The sequence below is a fragment of the Leuresthes tenuis genome, unplaced genomic scaffold, assembly GCF_036924035.1.
Source record: "Leuresthes tenuis unplaced genomic scaffold, fLeuTen1.0.hap1 SCAF_3, whole genome shotgun sequence".
Lineage (NCBI taxonomy): Eukaryota > Metazoa > Chordata > Actinopteri > Atheriniformes > Atherinopsidae > Leuresthes > Leuresthes tenuis.
In genome coordinates, this window is record NW_027325357.1 from 17,132,723 (window position 1) to 17,153,919 (window position 21,197).

General features: G+C 39.3%; 1 protein-coding gene across 1 annotated transcript in view; it reads right to left on the minus strand.

Moving 5' to 3' along the window:
- The window catches only part of dstyk (dual serine/threonine and tyrosine protein kinase), a 95,743-nt gene that overhangs the window by 59,511 nt on the left and 15,035 nt on the right, over positions 1–21,197 (minus strand). The gene's annotated exons all lie outside the window — the stretch shown is intronic.

Genomic DNA, 21,197 nt, shown 5'->3' on the forward strand with positions numbered 1-21,197 from the left:
CTGTGGAAAAACTGCTCCTTGACGGTTCTATATTACGACGGCTTAATTTGCTCTACGGCGCCACCAAGGGGACAATAAATGTAAAGCAGGTGGTGATGCTACAAGAACTTCACATTTTTGAGACTTTAGCTTTGCAGCAATTTCACCTGCTTGATGACTTTTTTTAATTAAAGAGGCCTTATAGAGGAAAGCAGACAAAGTCTCCATTGTTGCTGTCAAGGCCATTTTCTAATCAGTCACAGACTTCAGCTGTGTTCTTTGTGGGTTTTAAAGCATTTCTGGCTCGTATATCTTTAACAAACCATCAGCTTCTTCTGTGAAATACAAAATCTGTACATTTCTCCCACTCGTCAATGTGGTTTCTTTAGTTATATTCACTCCCACTGGTCACTGAAACAGTTTCAGGGGAGGCTCAGTGAAGAAGGTATATGAATATCTGATTGTAGGGTTCAGAATCTCTCATTTTGGGACAGGTTGACTATTTTACCCAAAACTAACTACATCTAACATTGGGGTTAAATCAGATTAGAGATTGAAATGAATTTGATTAGAAAAATACCTAATTCCCTCTGAAAACAAAGTGAAATACTGACAACATTACCCAAAAGATACCAAACTGCAGGTGTCTGATGCGTATTCTACAACATGTGGGATGCTGCTTCGACTTAAAATATTATTAATGTATTAATGAGTAAATCAAAGGGAATTTAACTTGATTTTCCACAGATCATCATGACACAAACAAGCAAACCTGGGAACATGAATAGTAAACATGGTTTATTACTATCATTAATATTACTGACTTACATAAAGAAGATAAGAAATCCAAGCTGTTAAAATGAAATAACTAAAAAGTACACTAAAGTCTCTTTTGTGTGAGGTATTGATGCTACATTTAAAATGATGTAACGAGTCAATATAATGAAGTAATTATTGACAATGTGACTATTTTTTTCTAATGTAATTAGAGCCGATTGGATTTTTTTAATTAATTCATTTTTTATTTTCAATTCTCCCAATTGCGTTAATTCTATCATATTTATTCTAAACAGATTGTTAATTTGGAACATAAAATAATGCATCGATTAAAAACAAACCCTTGTGAAAAACTTTCCACAGCCTCACTTTGTTCTCCCAGACAGCGCCGGGTGTCACCTTGTGTTAACTTTAAGTACAACCATACGTGGAGACGGGCCCCGGGATATTAAGATTTCAAAGAAATCTTAAAATCGCATTAAACAGCTTTTAACACGGCGACCTCCGCCTCGAAGCGACACGCACCCCCAGCGCATTTAAACAGAATATATAAAAACAGCTGACACGAGGTGCACGTGCGGTGTGCGGGGCCATTGGAGCCAGGGGCTGGTGGGCAATTGTCCTCTGTGGCCAATGCTAGCTGTTGTGAGGCTAAAAACACAAATAATAGCCACTTGGTGACCAGCAAATCCTGCAGCTAATGGTTAGCTAACTTACTGCTCGCTGGGCTGCCTCAAACAAACAAAGTTGTTGGATGAACATCCAACTGGAGAGTGGCTCTCTGACTGTTCTTTGTTCTGGTTGAGCACGTGATGATGGGGTAGCCTAGCAAAGACATTTTCAAGCAAAGACAACTTTCTCCTTAAGGTTACAGAGTTCTGCTTTATTGTTACAATGGGTTACATTGACTACCGTGATACCAGACTCCAGGGCCCAAAAGTCATCTGAAAAGCAGGGAAAGTTTGAAGATTATCTACAGAGTTAATTCCTCTCGGAGCTGACTGAGACGGGAGCTGGAGACTGAGGTAGGTATAGGTAGGCAAAAGCAGCATGATGGCGACTGTTTGCCAAGCCTCCGAGTCGCCCAGCAGCTGAATAGGGGAAACTAAATTATTGCTGACGCGCTTGCTGTTCAAAACGCAAGTTCTAATTTCAGTTAAGGTTGCTTTATTTAATTTCCAATCTTCAAGTATCAATCGTTAAAAAGCGAGCGAACAGGTGATAGTCCGCCACTAACACCACGTGACCCAATTAGTGTACGTCATTACGCAGGTGCGCCCAAAACTCAGACTACGCGGACACGCGTTGGCTTGGTCTGAGTCTTGGCGACTGTCGCCATGGCGACATTCTGATCTCTTCGCTGATGATGAGTCACAATGTTGCTTCAAAGGAGCTGTCATCAAAGAAGATGACGTCAACCCAAGGTTATATAAGGCAGAAATTTAACCATGTTTTCACATTTCCTTAGGAGTTCATCCGAAGAAAGACGTCCAATTTTCGAAGAACATTTGAAAGTCTCGACAAACAGTTTTCACTCGATCTTAAATACTTACTTTAATAGTAATTTGACAAGCACTTAAAAACAACGCTTGTTCACTTACTTTAGAAGTAATTTTGACAAGCACTTAAAAACAGCAAACAAAATGAGTCAAACCAAACTATCATCTACCCCACTTCAGTGGGGAGACATTGTAGATGAAGAGGAGCGTCAGGAATCCTCCATGTTTACTTATGAAAGTAACAACAAGAGTCATGAGGAACCCACCAACAGGCCAGAAAAAGATCAATCCCAGGCCACTGCAGCCGCTGCCACTCCTCACTCCGAGGATGTCCAGCTCGTACAGGATCGTCCCAAAGCCTCAGCAACTCGTCAAGTCAAGTGGAAGTTTCCCATTTCATCAACCGACGACGCAAGTTATCGCTCAGAGGACTCCAGGACTACACAGATCAACTATTTATACCATCAGATGGATGTCATCAAGACCAAGCTGCAGAAGAAGAACTTCTTTCTTACACGAGAAAACAACAGAAGAGTTGCAGCAGAAGAACAACTGAAGACAGTGGAAAACACTTTGACGTGTGAGCGTAATCACCGCCTAAAGTGTCAGCATGAGCTCAAGAATTGCAATCAAATCATTTTAGAATATTCTTTGTCAACCAAAGCAACCAAAACTCAACACGAGTCAGTTGTCAAAGAGCTAAAGGAGCAACTTAACGAAAAGACTGCCTCCAATATCCAACTTGCCTCCAAAGTAACAGCACAGGAGGAGGCAATAAAAGAACTGGAAAAGAAGGTGGCAGAACTAACGAAGTCTTCAATTCCATCAAACAACCAGCCTGAAGTCATCAAGGAACCTCAAGACACCGAGGAAATGTCTCCACCGATTATTGTCCAGGACCCAGAGAACATTTGTGAACCAGAAGATGACAAAGAAACTAAACTGGATTCTGAAGACATACAGGAAGTTATTCCATCAGACTTGACTCAACAGGCTGGAGCGCCACAACCAGAAATGGTCCCAGAGCTGCTGAGTTATGTCGAAATGGAATTAGTCCAAGAAGCAAAAGATGTCTCAGAGCCAACAACAGAAAACGTTTCTTCCAAAAAGACTGAAGAACCCACGGCAAAAAACAACCAGCCTGAAGTCATCAAGGAACCTCAAGACACCGAGGAAATGTCTCCACCGATTGAGAAGATTTCTGTACCTGCAGAGGAAAAAGAAACTGAAATACTTCCAAATGACTTTCAAGAAGAAATTGTCATCATCATCAAAATGGAACCAGACTCTAAACAGGCAGAGGACTTCCAACCACCAGATCACTTAAATGCCACAGAAGACGTGTCTCAAGAACAAGAACCAAAACAAGAAGATGTCGACATAATCGCTGCGGAAACACAGGAATCTATTCCAATTGAAACCCTTTTTCCCGTGGAATCCCCCCATGAAGAAAGACCAGAGGTGATCTCACTGTGGAGGCGCTTCAAAAAATCTATGACGCCAAACCATCTGCGAAAATACAAAAGCAAAAAGATCAAGAGAGACAACAACAGCAGCGTTTAGCATTCACACACAAGACCATCTGTGTTATATTATTTATGTTATAAATCCATCAATAAATAACAACTAAAATTCATATACTTTGTGTTCAGATGAATCTTTTCACACTGAACAGCTGCACTGACTGAAAGTATCAGTGCGTTGTTCTCACAACTCTTATTGTGTCATTCAAATAAGCACGAGTTCCTTCACTGATGATTATTATACTGATTTATGTGTGAATTTGCCCAAAGATTTAAATAAAACTAGAAAAGAAATCCTAAATTACACACTTGTATGGAAACTTTTTTCTTTTTGTATCAAAATCAGAAAAGGTGTTACTTGTCAACTAAAAGGTGATTTTCTTTGAACAAATTTAATTATTCGTGATATCTGTAAGGTGAATTTTGGATGTCTGCAGGAGAATACTTACTTGGAGAAGCTGTTACTAACTTTATGGTTTGCTATTATTGCACTTTATATATATATATATACGGTTAGGTTTTTTTATATTTATGTCAAATATGTCAGATTACATCATGGTTGTCTGGATTAGATTTAGATTTTAGAAATGAAACGTTTTACTAAGAGAAATCTAAAGGCGCAAATCACAAATCTACGAGGGAGCATGTTGCAGGAATCCAGATTTATTAAATGAGAATGTATTTATGGATATTTAAATCCATAACCCCACGCATGGAATTTGAAAGGAATGAACTGATGTTTATCTGCGCTGCACAGCCAGCATCAGCACTGATGATGATCACTTAGACTTTGTAAAGATTTTATGTATCTTGAATTTGGTTTTGACAAGCACAGACTAAGTTAAAATCCCTTAAAATAGCATTTCTGCTAATAAAGAATGTCACTGTGGAAAAACTGCTCCTTGACGGTTCTATATTACGACGGCTTAATTTGCTCTACGGCGCCATCAAGGGGACAAGAAATGTAAAGCAGGTGGTGATGCTACAAGAACTTCACATTTTTGAGACTTTAGCTTTGCAGCAATTTCATTTGATGACTTTTTTTTAATTAAAGAGGCCTTATAGAGGAAAGCAGACAAAGTCTCCATTGCTGCTGTCAAGGCCATTTTCTAATCAGTCACAGACTTCAGCTGTGTTCTTTGTGGGTTTTAAAGCATTTCTGGCTCGTATATCTTTAACAAAACATCAGCTTCTTCTGTGAAATACAAAATCTGTAAATTTCTCCCACTCGTTAATGTGGTTTCTTTAGCTATATTCACTCCCACTGGTCACTGAAACAGTTTCAGGGGAGGCTAAGTGAAGAAGGTATATGAATATCTGATTGTAGGGTTCAGAATCTCTCATTTTGGGACAGTTTGACTATTTTACCCAAAACTAACTACATCTAACGTTGGGGTTAAATCAGATTAGAGATTGCAATGAATTTGATTAGAAAAATACCTAATTCCCTCTGAAAACAAAGTGAAATACTGACAAAATTACCCAAAAGATACCAAACTGCAGGTGTCTGATGCGTATTCTACAACATGTGGGATGCTGCTTCGACTTAAAATATTATTAATGTATTAATGAGTAAATCAAAGGGAATTTAACTTGATTTTCCACAGATCATCATGACACAAAAAAGCTAACCTGGGAACATGAATAGTAAACATGGTTTATTACTATCATTAATATTACTGACTTACATAAAGAAGATAAGAAATCCAAGCTGTTAAAATGAAATAACTAAAAAGTACACTAAAGTCTCTTTTGTGTGAGGTATTGATGCTACATTTAAAAGATGTAACGAATCAATATAATTAAGTAATTATTGACAATATGATTATTTTTCTCAAATGTAATTAGAGCTGATTTGATTTTTTTAATTTATTCATTTTTTATTTTCAATTCTCCCAATTGCGTTAATTCTGTCATATTTATTCTAAACAGATTGTTAATTTGGAACATAAAATAATGCATCGATTAAAAACAAACCCTTGTGAAAAACTTTCCACAGCCTCACTTTGTTCTCCCAGACAGCGCCGGGTGTCACCTTGTGTTAACTTTAAGTACAATCATACGTGGAGACGGGCCCCGGGATATTAACGTTTCAGAGAAATCTTAAAATCGCATTAAACAGCTTTTAACACGGCGACCTCCGTCTCGAAGCGACACGCACCCCCAGCGCATTTAAACAGAATATATCAAAACGGCTGACACGAGGTGCACGTGCGGTGTACGGGGCCATTGGAGCCAGGGGCTGGTGGGCAATTGTCCTCTGTGGCCAATGCTAGCTGTTGTGAGGCTAAAAACACAAATAATAGCCACTTGGTGACCAGCAAATCCTGCAGCTAATGGTTAGCTAACTTACTGCTCGCTGGGCTGCCTCAAACAAATAAAGTTGTTGGATGAACATCCAACTGGAGAGTGGCTCTCTGACTGTTCTTTGTTCTGGTTGAGCACGTGATGATGGGGTAGCCTAGCAAAGACATTTTCAAGCAAAGACAACTTTCTCCTTAAGGTTACAGAGTTCTGCTTTATTGTTACAGTGGGTTACATTGACTACCGTGATACCAGACTCCAGGGCCCAAAAGTCATCTGAAAAGCAGGGAAAGTTTGAAGATGATTTATAGAGTTAATTCCTCTCGGAGCTGACTGAGACGGGAGCTGGAGACTGAGGCAGGTATAGGTAGGCAAAAGCAGCATGATGGCGACTGTTTGCCAAGCCTCCGAGTCGCCCAGCAGCTGAATAGGGGAAACTAAATTATTGCTGACGCGCTTGCTGTTCAAAACGCAAGTTCTAATTTCAGTTAAGGTTGCTTTATTTAATTTCCAATCTTCACGTATCAATCGTTAAAAAGCTAGCGAACAGGTGATAGTCCGCCACTAACACCACGTGACCCAATTAGTGTACGTCATTACGCAGGTGCGCCCAAAACTCAGACTACGCGGACACGCGTTGGCTTGGTCTGAGTCTTGGCGACTGTCGCCATGGCGACATTCTGATCTCTTCGCTGATGATGAGTCACAATGTTGCTTCAAAGGAGCTGTCATCAAAGGAGATGACGTCAACCCAAGGTTATTTAAGGCAGAAATTTAATCATGTTTTCACATTTCCTTAGGAGTTCATCCGAAGAAAGACGTCCAATTTTCGAAGAACATTTGAAAGTCTCGACAAACCGTTTTCACTCGATCTTAAATACTTACTTTAATAGTAATTTGACAAGCACTTAAAAACAACGCTTGTTCACTTACTTTAGAAGTAATTTTGACAAGCACTTAAAAACAGCAAACAAAATGAGTCAAACCAAACTATCATGTACTCCACTTCAGTGGGGAGACATTGTAGATGAAGAGGAGCGTCAGGAATCCTCCATGTTTACTTATGAAAGTAACAACAAGAGTCATGAGGAACCCACCAACAGGCCAGAAAAAGATCAATCCCAGGCCACTGCTGCCGCTGCGACTCCTCGCTCCGAGGATGTCCAGCTCGTACAGGATCGTCCCAAAGCCTCCGCAACTCGTCAAGTCAAGTGGAAGTTTCCCATTTCATCAACCGACGACGCAAGTTATCGCTCAGAGGACTCCAGGACTACACAGATCAACTATTTATACCATCAGGTGGATGTCATCAAGACCAAGCTGCAGAAGAAGAACTTCTTTCTTACACGAGAAAACAACAGAAGAGTTGCAGCAGAAGAACAACTGAAGACAGTGGAAAACACTTTGACGTGTGAGCGTAATCACCGCCTAAAGTGTCAGCATGAGCTCAAGAATTGCAATCAAATCATTTTAGAATATTCTTTGTCAACCAAAGCAACCAAAACTCAACACGAGTCAGTTGTCAAAGAGCTAAAAGAGCAACTTAATGAAAAGACTGCCTCCAATATCCAACTTGCCTCCAAAGTAACAGCACAGGAGGAGGCAATAAAAGAACTGGAAAAGAAGGTGGCAGAACTAACGAAGTCTTCAATTCCATCAAACAACCAGCCTGAAGTCATCCAGGAACCTCAAGACACCGAGGAAATGTCTCCACCGATTATTGTCCAGGACCCAGAGAACATTTGTGAACCAGAAGATGACAAAGAAACTCAAATGGATTCTGAAGACATACAGGAAGTTATTCCATCAGACTTGACTCAACAGGCTGGAGCGCCACAACCAGAAATGGTCCCAGAGCTGCTGAGTTATGTCGAAATGGAATTAGTCCAAGAAGCAAAAGATGTCTCAGAGCCAACAACAGAAAACGTTTCTTCCAAAAAGACTGAAGAACCCACGGCAAAAAGCAACCAGCCTGAAGTCATCAAGGAACCTCAAGACACCGAGGAAATGTCTCCACCGATTGAGAAGATTTCTGTACCTGCAGAGGAAAAAGAAACTGAAATACTTCCAAATGACTTTCAAGAAGAAATTGTCATCATCATCAAAATGGAACCAGACTCTAAACAGGCAGAGGACTTCCAACCACCAGATCACTTAAATGCCACAGAAGACGTGTCTCAAGAACAAGAACCAAAACAAGAAGATGTCGACATAATCGCTGCGGAAACACAGGAATCTATTCCAATTGAAACCCTTTTTCCCGTGGAATCCCCCCATGAAGAAAGACCAGAGGTGATCTCACTGTGGAGGCGCTTCAAAAAATCTATGACGCCAAACCATCTGCGAAAATACAAAAGCAAAAAGATCAAGAGAGACAACAACAGCAGCGTTTAGCATTCACACACAAGACCATCTGTGTTATATTATTTATGTTATAAATCCATCAATAAATAACAACTAAAATTCATGTACTTTGTGTTCAGATGAATCTTTTCACACTGAACAGCTGCACTGACTGAAAGTATCAGTGCGTTGTTCTCACAACTCTTATTGTGTCATTCAAATAAGCACGAGTTCCTTCACTGATGATTATTATACTGATTTATGTGTGAATTTGCCCAAAGATTTAAATAAAATTAGAAAAGAAATCCTAAATTACACACTTGTATGGAAACTTTTTTGTTTTTGTATCAAAATCAGAAAAGGTGTTACTTGTCAACTAAAAGGTGATTTTCTTTGAACAAATTGAATTATTCTTGATATCTGGAAGGTGAATTTTGGATGTCTGCAGGAGAATACTTACTTGGAGAAGCTGTTACTCACTTTATGGTTTGCTATTATTGCACTTTTATATATATCTATATACAGTTAGGTTTTTTATATTTATGTGTCAAATATGTCAGATTACATCATGGTTGTCTGGATTAGATTTAGATTTTAGAAATGAAACGTTTTACTAAGAGAAATCTAAAGGCGCAAATCACAAATCTACGAGGGAGCATGTTGCAGGAATCCAGATTTATTCAATGAGAATAATTTAAAATAATTTAAAATCCATAACCCCACGCATGGAATTTGAAAGGAATGAACTGATGTTTATCTGCGCTGCACAGCCAGCATCAGCACTGATGATGATCATTTAGACTTTGTAAAGATTTTATGTATCTTGAATTTGGTTTTGACAAGCACAGACTAAGTTAATAATCCCTTAAAATAGCATTTCTGCTAATAAAGAATGTCATTGTGGAAAAACTGCTCCTTTACGGTTCTGATTATACGACGGGTTATTTAAGTAAAGCAGTTGATACAGTCCGTGTTAAATCAGCTCGTCATTAACACACTGGACTGATTCAAAAGAAGTCCTGCAATGAAAAGTGTAACATCTGAAGAAAAGTGAGTCTATGGTGTGTGTATTTAGGAAACAGTGCTTTAATATTTAGGTATTTTTATTGAAATTGAATACAATAAAGACACAGTATATTAGGACAAATTGTGCAAAAGAGTTCAGGGAAATGGGATAAAACCTTTTTGAAAGAGGCAAGTTTTACGCTAAGTCTGAAGAGAGATGGTGTCTGTGTTCCACACCCAGACTGGCAGCTGCCTCCACAAAAGCTCAGCCTCCCATTATGTGGTGAAACTTTCTCCCTTAAAAGAGAAACGGTACCAGGAGCTGGATTTGGAAAAGCTGTGGTTCTTTGGAGACAATTGTGTGGAAGGGAAATTTTCAGAAGTGTTCTATTTTATTTTGGCTTTTATCTTGGCCTTCGTTTAATGCGATCCTCGTGGGTTTATCCCTTCATGCGCATGTGCAGCACTGAAAACTTTCCACGCCCACCTGTTGAGTGGGCCTCACCTCTGTCTCTCCTCTTGGTTGAATTGATTTGAGACCGGACAGTCGGCTCCTAAATGCCTCTTTTCTTTTTAGCCACAGCATTGATGATTTGTTCCAGAATGATGACGAGATGAAGCCTCACGAAGCACTGAAGCTCTCCATCCGAGTAGTTCACAAATGGGCCGAAGCTTCATGGCACTTAATTTGCTCTACTGCGCCATCAAGGGGACAATAAATGTAAAGCAGGTGGTGATGCTACAAGAACTTCACATTTTTGAGACTTTAGCTTTGCAGCAATTTCACCTACTTGATGACTTTTTTTAATTAAAGAGGCCTTATAGAGGAAAGCAGACAAAGTCTCCATTGCTGCTGTCAAGGCCATTTTCTAATCAGTCACAGACTTCAGCTGTGTTCTTTGTGGGTTTTAAAGCATTTCTGGCTCGTATATCTTTAACAAAACATCAGCTTCTTCTGTGAAATACAAAATCTGTAAATTTCTCCCACTCGTCAATGTGGTTTCTTTAGTTATATTCTCTCCCACTGGTCACTGAAACAGTTTCAGGGGAGGCTAAGTGAAGAAGGTATATGAATATCTGATTGTAGGGTTCAGAATCTCTCATTTTGGGACAGGTTGACTATTTTACCCAAAACGAACTACATCTAACTTTGGGGTTAAATCAGATTAGAGATCGCAATGAATTTGATTAGAAAAATACCTAATTCCCTCTGAAAACAAAGTGAAATACTGACAAAATTACCCAAAAGATACCAAACTGCAGGTGTCTGATGCGTATTCTACAACATGTGGGATGCTGCTTCGACTTAAAATATTATTAATGTATCAATGAGTAAATCAAAGGGAATTTCACTTGATTTTCCACAGATCATCATGACACAAACAAGCTAACCTGGGAACATGAATAGTAAACATGGTTTATTACTATCATTAATATTACTGACTTACATAAAGAAGATAAGAAATCCAAGCTGTTAAAATGAAATAACTAAAAAGTACACTAAAGTCTCTTTTGTGTGAGGTATTGATGCTACATTTAAAATGATGTAACGAGTCAATATAATGAAGTAATTATTGACAATGTGACTATTTTTTTCTAATGTAATTAGAGCCGATTGGATTTTTTTAATTAATTCATTTTTTATTTTCAATTCTCCCAATTGCGTTAATTCTGTCATATTTATTCTAAACAGATTGTTAATTTGGAACATAAAATAATGCATCGATTAAAAACAAACCCTTGTGAAAAACTTTCCACAGCCTCACTTTGTTCTCCCAGACAGCGCCGGGTGTCACCTTGTGTTAACTTTAAGTACAATCATACGTGGAGACGGGCCCCGGGATATTAAGATTTCAAAGAAATCTTAAAATCGCATTAAACAGCTTTTAACACGGCGACCTCCGCCTCGAAGCGACACGCACCCCCAGCGCATTTGAACAGAATATATAAAAACGGCTGACACGAGGTGCACGTGCGGTGTGCGGGGCCATTGAGCCAGGGGCTGGTGGGCAATTGTCCTCTGTGGCCAATGCTAGCTGTTGTGAGGCTAAAAACACAAATAATAGCCACTTGGTGACCAGCAAATCCTGCAGCTAATGGTTAGCTAACTTACTGCTCGCTGGGCTGCCTCAAACAAACAAAGTTGTTGGATGAACATCCAACTGGAGAGTGGCTCTCTGACTGTTCTTTGTTCTGGTTGAGCACGTGATGATGGGGTAGCCTAGCAAAGACATTTTCAAGCAAAGACAACTTTCTCCTTAAGGTTACAGAGTTCTGCTTTATTGTTACAGTGGGTTACATTGACTACCGTGATACCAGACTCCAGGGCCCAAAAGTCATCTGAAAAGCAGGGAAAGTTTGAAGATGATTTATAGAGTTAATTCCTCTTGGAGCTGACTGAGACGGGAGCTGGAGACTGAGGCAGGTATAGGTAGGCAAAAGCAGCATGATGGCGACTGTTTGCCAAGCCTCCGAGTCGCCCAGCAGCTGAATAGGGGAAACTAAATTATTGCTGACGCGCTTGCTGTTCAAAACGCAAGTTCTAATTTCAGTTAAGGTTGCTTTATTTAATTTCCAATCTTCAAGTATCAATTGTTAAAAAGCTAGCGAACAGGTGATAGTCCGCCACTAACACCACGTGACCCAATTAGTGTACGTCATTACGCAGGTGCGCCCAAAACTCAGACTACGCGGACACGCGTTGGCTTGGTCTGAGTCTTGGCGACTGTCGCCATGGCGACATTCTGATCTCTTCGCTGATGATGAGTCACAATGTTGCTTCAAAGGAGCTGTCATCAAAGGAGATGACGTCAACCCAAGGTTATATAAGGCAGAAATTTAACCATGTTTTCACATTTCCTTAGGAGTTCATCCGAAGAAAGACGTCCAATTTTCGAAGAACATTTGAAAGTCTCGACAAACCGTTTTCACTCGATCTTAAATACTTACTTTAATAGTAATTTGACAAGCACTTAAAAACAACGCTTGTTCACTTACTTTAGAAGTAATTTTGACAAGCACTTAAAAACAGCAAACAAAATGAGTCAAACCAAACTATCATGTACTCCACTTCAGTGGGGAGACATTGTAGATGAAGAGGAGCGTCAGGAATCCTCCATGTTTACTTTTGAAAGTAACAACAAAAGTCATGAGGAACCCACCAACAGGCCAGAAAAAGATCAATCCCAGGCCACTGCTGCCGCTGCGACTCCTCGCTCCGAGGATGTCCAGCTCGTACAGGATCGTCCCAAAGCCTCCGCAACTCGTCAAGTCAAGTGGAAGTTTCCCATTTCATCAACCGACGACGCAAGTTATCGCTCAGAGGACTCCAGGACTACACAGATCAACTATTTATACCATCAGGTGGATGTCATCAAGACCAAGCTGCACAAGAAGAACTTCTTTCTTACACGAGAAAACAACAGAAGAGTTGCAGCAGAAGAACAACTGAAGACAGTGGAAAACACTTTGACGTGTGAGCGTAATCACCGCCTAAAGTGTCAGCATGAGCTCAAGAATTGCAATCAAATCATTTTAGAATATTCTTTGTCAACCAAAGCAACCAAAACTCAACACGAGTCAGTTGTCAAAGAGCTAAAAGAGCAACTTAACGAAAAGACTGCCTCCAATATCCAACTTGCCTCCAAAGTAACAGGACAGGAGGAGGCAATAAAAGAACTGGAAAAGAAGGTGGCAGAACTAACGAAGTCTTCAATTCCATCAAACAACCAGCCTGAAGTCATCAAGGAACCTCAAGACACAGAGGAAATGTCTCCACCGATTATTGTCCAGGACCCAGAGAACATTTGTGAACCAGAAGATGACAAAGAAACTCAAATGGATTCTGAAGACATACAGGAAGTTATTCCATCAGACTTGACTCAACAGGCTGGAGCGCCACAACCAGAAATGGTCCCAGAGCTGCTGAGTTATGTCGAAATGGAATTAGTCCAAGAAGCAAAAGATGTCTCAGAGCCAACAACAGAAAACGTTTCTTCCAAAAAGACTGAAGAACCCACGGCAAAAAACAACCAGCCTGAAGTCATCAAGGAACCTCAAGACACCGAGGAAATGTCTCCACCGATTGAGAAGATTTCTGTACCCGCAGAGGAAAAAGAAACTGAAATACTTCCAAATGACTTTCAAGAAGAAATTGTCATCATCATCAAAATGGAACCAGACTCTAAACAGGCAGAGGACTTCCAACCACCAGATCACTTAAATGCCACAGAAGACGTGTCTCAAGAACAAGAACCAAAACAAGAAGAAGTCGACATAATCGCTGCGGAAACACAGGAATCTATTCCAATTGAAACCCTTTTTCCCGTGGAATCCCCCCATGAAGAAAGACCAGAGGTGATCTCACTGTGGAGGCGCTTCAAAAAATCTATGACGCCAAACCATCTGCGAAAATACAAAAGCAAAAAGATCAAGAGAGACAACAACAGCAGCGTTTAGCATTCACACACAAGGCCATCTGTGTTATATTATTTATGTTATAAATCCATCAATAAATAACAACTAAAATTCATATACTTTGTGTTCAGATGAATCTTTTCACACTGAACAGCTGCACTGACTGAAAGTATCAGTGCGTTGTTCTCACAACTCTTATTGTGTCATTCAAATAAGCACGAGTTCCTTCACTGATGATTATTATACTGATTTATGTGTGAATTTGCCCAAAGATTTAAATAAAATTAGAAAAGAAATCCTAAATTACACACTTGTATGGAAACTTTTTTCTTTTTGTATCAAAATAAGAAAAGGTGTTACTTGTCAACTAAAAGGTGATTTTCTTTGAACAAATTGAATTATTCGTGATATCTGGAAGGTGAATTTGGGATGTCTGCAGGAGAATACTTACTTGGAGAAGCTGTTACTCACTTTATGGTTTGCTATTATTGCACTTTTATATATATCTATATACGGTTAGGTTTTTTTATATTTATGTCAAATATGTCAGATTACATCATGGTTGTCTGGATTAGATTTAGATTTTAGAAATGAAACGTTTTACTAAGAGAAATCTAAAGGCGCAAATCACAAATCTACGAGGGAGCATGTTGCAGGAATCCAGATTTATTAAATGAGAATGTATTTATGGATATTTAAAATCCATAACCCCACGCATGGAATTTGAAAGGAATGAACTGATGTTTATCTGCGCTGCACAGCCAGCATCAGCACTGATGATGATCACTTAGACTTTGTAAAGATTTTATGTATCTTGAATTTGGTTTTGACAAGCGCAGACTAAGTTAAAAATCCCTTAAAATAGCATTTCTGCTAATAAAGAATGTCACTGTGGAAAAACTGCTCCTTGACGGTTCTATATTACGACGGCTTAATTTGCTCTACGGCGCCATCAAGTGGACAATAAATGTAAAGCAGGTGGTGATGCTACAAGAACTTCACATTTTTGAGACTTTAGCTTTGCAGCAATTTCACCTGCTTGATGACTTTTTTTAATTAAAGAGGCCTTATAGAGGAAAGCAGACAAAGTCTCCATTGTTGCTGTCAAGGCCATTTTCTAATCAGTCACAGACTTCAGCTGTGTTCTTTGTGGGTTTTAAAGCATTTCTGGCTCGTATATCTTTAACAAACCATCAGCTTCTTCTGTGAAATACAAAATCTGTAAATTTCTCCCACTCGTCAATGTGGTTTCTTTAGTTATATTCTCTCCCACTGGTCACTGAAACAGTTTCAGGGGAGGCTAAGTGAAGAAGGTATATGAATATCTGATTGTAGGGTTCAGAATCTCTCATTTTGGGACAGGTTGACTATTTTACCCAAAACGAACTACATCCAACATTGGGGTTAAATCAGATTAGAGATTGAAATGAATTTGATTAGAAAAATACCTAATTCCCTCTGAAAACAAAGTGAAATACTGACAACATTACCCAAAAGATACCAAACTGCAGGTGTCTGATGCGTATTCTACAACATGTGGGATGCTGCTTCGACTTAAAATATTATCAATGTATTAATGAGTAAATCAAAGGGAATTTAACTTGATTTTCCACAGATCATCATGACACAAACAAGCAAACCTGGGAACATGAATAGTAAACATGGTTTATTACTATCATTAATATTACTGACTTACATAAAGAAGATAAGAAATCCAAGCTGTTAAAATAAAATAACTAAAAAGTACACTAAAGTCTCTTTTGTGTGAGGTATTGATGCTACATTTAAAATGATGTAACGAGTCAATATAATGAAGTAATTATTGACAATGTGACTATTTTTTCTAATGTAATTAGAGCCGATTGGATTTTTTTAATTAATTCATTTTTTATTTTCAATTCTCCCAATTGCGTTAATTCTGTCATATTTATTCTAAACAGATTTTTAATTTGGATCATAAAATAATGCATCGATTAAAAACAAACCCTTGTGAAAAACTTTCCACAGCCTCACTTTGTTCTCCCAGACAGCGCCGGGTGTCACCTTGTGTTAACTTTAAGTACAACCATACGTGGAGACGGGCCCCGGGATATTAAGATTTCAGAGAAATCTTAAAATCGCATTAAACAGCTTTTAACACGGCGACCTCCGCCTCGAAGCGACACGCACCCCCAGCGCATTTGAACAGAATATATAAAAACGGCTGACACGAGGTGCACGTGCGGTGTGCGGGGCCATTGAGCCAGGGGCTGGTGGGCAATTGTCCTCTGTGGCCAATGCTAGCTGTTGTGAGGCTAAAAACACAAATAATAGCCACTTGGTGACCAGCAAATCCTGCAGCTAATGGTTAGCAAACTTACTGCTCGCTGGGCTGCCTCAAACAAACAAAGTTGTTGGATGAACATCCAACTGGAGAGTGGCTCTCTGACTGTTCTTTGTTCTGGTTGAGCACGTGATGATGGGGTAGCCTAGCAAAGACATTTTCAAGCAAAGACAACTTTCTCCTTAAGGTTACAGAGTTCTGCTTTATTGTTACAGTGGGTTACATTGAGTGCCATGATACCAGACTCCAGGGCCCAAAAGTCATCTGAAAAGCAGGGAAAGTTTGAAGATGATTTATAGAGTTAATTCCTCTTGGAGCTGACTGAGACGGGAGCTGGAGACTGAGGCAGGTATAGGTAGGCAAAAGCAGCATGATGGCGACTGTTTGCCAAGCCTCCGAGTCGCCGAGCAGCTGAATAGGGGAAACTAAATTATTGCTGACGCGCTTGCTGTTCAAAACGCAAGTTCTAATTTCAGTTAAGGTTGCTTTATTTAATTTCCAATCTTCAAGTATCAATCGTTAAAAAGCTAGCGAACAGGTGATAGTCCGCCACTAACACCACGTGACCCAATTAGTGTACGTCATTACGCAGGTGCGCCCAAAACTCAGACTACGCGGACACGCGTTGGCTTGGTCTGAGTCTTGGCGACTGTCGCCATGGCGACATTCTGATCTCTTCGCTGATGATGAGTCACAATGTTGCTTCAAAGGAGCTGTCATCAAAGGAGATGACGTCAACCCAAGGTTATATAAGGCAGAAATTTAACCATGTTTTCACATTTCCTTAGGAGTTCATCCGAAGAAAGACGTCCAATTTTCGAAGAACATTTGAAAGTCTCGACAAACAGTTTTCACTCGATCTTAAATACTTACTTTAATAGTAATTTGACAAGCACTTAAAAACAACGCTTGTTCACTTACTTTAGAAGTAATTTTGACAAGCACTTAAAAACAGCAAACAAAATGAGTCAAACCAAACTATCATCTACTCCACTTCAGTGGGGAGACATTGTAGATGAAGAGGAGCATCAGGAATCATCCATGTTTACTTATGAAAGTAACAACAAGAGTCATGAGGAACCCACCAACAGGCCAGAAAAAGATCAATCCCAGGCCACTGCTGCCGCTGCGACTCCTCGCTCCGAGGATGTCCAGCTCGTACAGGATCGTCCCAAAGCCTCCGTAACTCGTCAAGTCAAGTGGAAGTTTCCCATTTCATCAACCGACGACGCAAGTTATCGCTCAGAGGACTCCAGGACTACACAGATCAACTATTTATACCATCAGATGGATGTCATCAAGACCAAGCTGCAGAAGAAGAACTTCTTTCTTACACGAGAAAACAACAGAAGAGTTGCAGCAGAAGAACAACTGAAGACAGTGGAAAACACTTTGACGTGTGAGCGTAATCACCGCCTAAACTGTCAGCATGAGCTCAAGAATTGCAATCAAATCATTTTAGAATATTCTTTGTCAACCAAAGCAACCAAAACTCAACACGAGTCAGTTGTCAAAGAGCTAAAAGAGCAACTTAACGAAAAGACTGCCTCCAATATCCAACTTGCCTCCAAAGTAACAGCACAGGAGGAGGCAATAAAAGAACTGGAAAAGAAGGTGGCAGAACTAACGAAGTCTTCAATTCCATCAAACAACCAGCCTGAAGTCATCCAGGAACCTCAAGACACCGAGGAAATGTCTCCACCGATTATTGTCCAGGACCCAGAGAACATTTGTGAACCAGAAGATGACAAAGAAACTCAAATGGATTCTGAAGACATACAGGAAGTTATTCCATCAGACTTGACTCAACAGGCTGGAGCGCCACAACCAGAAATGGTCCCAGAGCTGCTGAGTTATGTCGAAATGGAATTAGTCCAAGAAGCAAAAGATGTCTCAGAGCCAACAACAGAAAACGTTTCTTCTAAAAAGACTGAAGAACCCACGGCAAAAAGCAACCAGCCTGAAGTCATCAAGGAACCTCAAGACACAGAGGAAATGTCTCCACTGATTGAGAAGATTTCTGTACCCGCAGAGGAAAAAGAAACTGAAATACTTCCAAATGACTTTCAAGAAGAAATTGTCATCATCATCAAAATGGAGCCAGACTCTAAACAGGCAGAGGACTTCCAACCACCAGATCACTTAAATGCCACAGAAGACGTGTCTCAAGAACAAGAACCAAAACAAGAAGAAGTCGACATAATCGCTGCGGAAACTCAGGAATCTATTCCAATTGAAACCCTTTTTCCCGTGGAATCCCCCCATGAAGAAAGACCAGAGGTGATCTCACTGTGGAGGCGCTTCAAAAAATCTATGACGCCAAACCATCTGCGAAAGTACAAAAGCAAAAAGATCAAGAGAGACAACAACAGCAGCGTTTAGCATTCACACACAAGACCATCTGTGTTATATTATTTATGTTATAAATCCATCAATAAATAACATCTAAAATTCATATACTTTGTGTTCAGATGAATCTTTTCACACTGAACAGCTGCACTGACTGAAAGTATCAGTGCGTTGTTCTCACAACTCTTATTGTGTCATTCAAATAAGCACGAGTTCCTTCACTGATGATTATTATACTGATTTATGTGTGAATTTGCCCAAAGATTTAAAGAAAATAATAAATTAGAAAAGAAATAATAAATTACACACTTGTATGGAAACTTTTTTGTTTTTGTATCAAAATAAGAAAAGGTGTTACTTGTCAACTAAAAGGTGATTTTCTTTGAACAAATTGAATTATTCGTGATATCTGGAAGGTGAATTTTGGATGTCTGCAGGAGAATACTTACTTGGAGAAGCTGTTACTCACTTTATGGTTTGCTATTATTGCACTTTTATATATATCTATATACAGTTAGGTTTGTTTATATTTATGTCAAATATGTCAGATTACATCATGGTTGTCTGGATTCTATTTATATTTTAGAAATGAAACGTTTTACTAAGAGAAATCTAAAGGCGCAAATCACAAATCTACGAGGGAGCATGTTGCAGGAATCCAGATTTATTCAATGAGAATAATTTAAAATAATTCAAAATCCATAACCCCACGCATTGAATTTGAAAGGAATGAACCGATGTTTATCTGCGCTGCACAGCCAGCATCAGCACTGATGATGATCACTTAGACTTTGTAAAGATTTTATGTATCTTGAATTTGGTTTTGACAAGCACAGACTAAGTTAATAATCCCTTAAAATAGCATTTCTGCTAATAAAGAATGTCACTGTGGAAAAACTGCTCCTTTAGGGTTCTGATTATACGACGGGTTATTTAAGTAAAGCAGTTGATACAGTCCGTGTTAAATCAGCTCGTCATTAACACACTGGACTGATTCAAAAGAAGTCCTGCAATGAAAAGTGTAACATCTGAAGAAAAGTGAGTCTATGGTGTGTATTTAGGAAACAGTGCTTCAAGTATTTAAGAATTTTTATTGAAATTGAATACAATAAAGACACAGTATATTAGGACAAATGGTGCAAAAGAGTTCAGGGAAATGGGATAAAACCTTTTTGAAAGAGGCAAGTTTTACGCTAAGTCTGAAGAGAGATGGTGTCTGTGTTCCACACCCAGACTGGCAGCTGCCTCCACAAAAGCTCAGCCTCCCATTATGTGGTGAAACTTTCTCCCTTAAAAGAGAAACGGTACCAGGAGCTGGATTTGGAAAAGCTGTGGTTCTTTGGAGACAATTGTGTGGAAGGGAAATTTTCAGAAGTGTTCTATTTTATCTTGGCTTTTATCTTGGCCTTCGTTTAATGCGATCCTCGTGGGTTTATCCCTTCATGCGCATGTGCAGCACTGAAAACTTTCCACGCCCACCTGTTGAGTGGGCTTCACCTCTGTCTCTCCTCTTGTATGAACTGATTTGAGACCGGACAGTCGGCTCCCAAATGCCTCTTTTCTTTTTAGCCACAGCATTGATGATTTGTTCCAGAATGATGACGAGATGAAGCCTCACGAAGCACTGAAGCTCTCCATCCGAGTAGTTCACAAATGGGCCGAAGCTTCATGGCACTTAATTTGCTCTACTGCGCCATCAAGTGGACAATAAATGTAAAGCAGGTGGTGATGCTACAAGAACTTCACATTTTTGAGACTTTAGCTTTGCAGCAATTTCACTTGATGAGTTTTTTTAATTAAAGAGGCCTTATAGAGGAAAGCAGACAAAGTCTCCATTGCTGCTGTCAAGGCCATTTTCTAATCAGTCACAGACTTCAGCTGTGTTCTTTGTGGGTTTTAAAGCATTTCTGGCTCGTATATCTTTAACAAACCATCAGCTTCTTCTGTGAAATACAAAATCTGTAAATTTCTCCCACTCGTCAATGTGGTTTCTTTAGTTATATTCTATCCCACTGGTCACTGAAACAGTTTCAGGGGAGGCTAAGTGAATAAGGTATATGAATATCTGATTGTAGGGTTCAGAATCTCTCATTTTGGGACAGTTTGACTATTTTACCCAAAACGTACTACATTTAACGCTGGGGTTAAATCAGATTAGAGATTGCAATGAATTTGATTAGAAAAATACCTAATTCCCTCTGAAAACAATGTGAAATACTGACAAAATTACCCAAAAGATACCAAACTGCAGGTGTCTGATGCGTATTCTACAACATGTGGGATGCTGCTTCGACTTAAAATATTATCAATGTATTAATGAGTAAATCAAAGGGAATTTAACTTGATTTTCCACAGATCATCATGACACAAACAAGCAAACCTGGGAACATGAATAGTAAATGCTAATGGTTTATTAGCATTATTAACATACTAACTTACATAAAGAAGATAAGAAATCCAAGCTGGTAAAATTAAATAACGTATGATGTAATAAGTTAATATAATCAAGTAATAATTGGTTATGCCACTATTTTTTCTAATATAATTAGAGCTGAATTGGATCTTTTTTTTTATCTTTAATTTTCCAAACTGTAATGCTGTCAAACTTATTCTAAACAGTAACTTTAGACCATAAAATAATCCCTCGCTTAAAAACAAACCCTTGTGAGAAACTTGAGA